General features: G+C 27.3%; 1 protein-coding gene across 3 annotated transcripts in view; it reads left to right on the top strand.

The window, feature by feature from the left end:
• The window catches only part of LOC111687302 (protein Tob1), a 43,228-nt gene that overhangs the window by 19,125 nt on the left and 23,029 nt on the right, over positions 1 to 1,074 (top strand). The window lies entirely within an intron of this gene.

The following is a 1,074-nucleotide window of genomic DNA, read 5'->3' as shown; positions in this document are numbered from 1 at the left end:
TGAACTAGAACTGAACTAGAACTGAACTAGAACTGAACTAGAGCTGAACTAGAACTGAACTAGAACTGAACTAGAACTGAACTAGAACTGAACTAGAACTGAAGTAGAGCTGAAGTAGAAATGACCTAGAACTGAAATGGTTTTAGTTTTTATTTTGCAATTTTTTTTGGTTTTCTCCTAATTCTATCACCAATACTATTCAAATGCATTAGACTGTAAGTAAATAAGTTTATTTTCAATATAACTAAAATACACATGTATTGCTCATTTATTTTGTTCTCATTTAATTTGGGGAATATTCCACTTTTTTTTACAATATATTCTACAATCGTAAATGCCAATTTCTAGTTGCTGTAAATATCAATTGTTATATTTATTGAGGGAGAAAATTAAATAGGGAAATTCTTCTTTTTTTTACAACAAGGGGTTTTTATTTTATCAACGTGTTTTATATTTATACATAAAAAATCATGACACTTATAAATCTAACAAATAGTACACTTACTACGGCTAGTTAGTATGATTATTAGTATACATATAAATGAAATTTATTATTTTATAAAATTCGACTGCAATAAATAAAATTTTATTTCTCTAAATGTCGTAATTACATTTATAAGTTAATTCCCTTTAACAATGTGTAATGGTAATCATGTATTTTGAAATTGTAAATGTTTTAAATATGTCTCATAAAATGGGGTTATTTCCCTTTCTAAAAATTTCTGATAACGTAGGGGGTTTCCTGGTTTTGTAGAAATTAAGATCATTCCTCCTAGATTTAGATTTTTTAAAATTAATTTTCTCTTTAAAATTTGTGATTTAAAAATATAGAACATTTTGTGTATAAGAGTTTAATATAGAGATAATATTATATTAACCAGTGGCCAGTAACCAGTACATTCGTTGAGACCACATAGACTCTCGGAATATCTAGCCTAAATTTTTAAAAACATCTCCTGATTGCGTACTAGAATAAAACTAGAACAGAACTAGAACAGAACTAGAACAGAACTAGAACAGAACTAGAACAGAACTAGAACAGAACTAGAACAGAACTAGAACAGAACTAGAACA

This window comes from Lucilia cuprina, chromosome 3 (genome assembly GCF_022045245.1).
Source record: "Lucilia cuprina isolate Lc7/37 chromosome 3, ASM2204524v1, whole genome shotgun sequence".
NCBI lineage: Eukaryota > Metazoa > Arthropoda > Insecta > Diptera > Calliphoridae > Lucilia > Lucilia cuprina.
The sequence above is the reverse complement of the archived record's forward strand: the minus strand, read 5'-3'. Positions and strand labels throughout refer to the sequence as shown.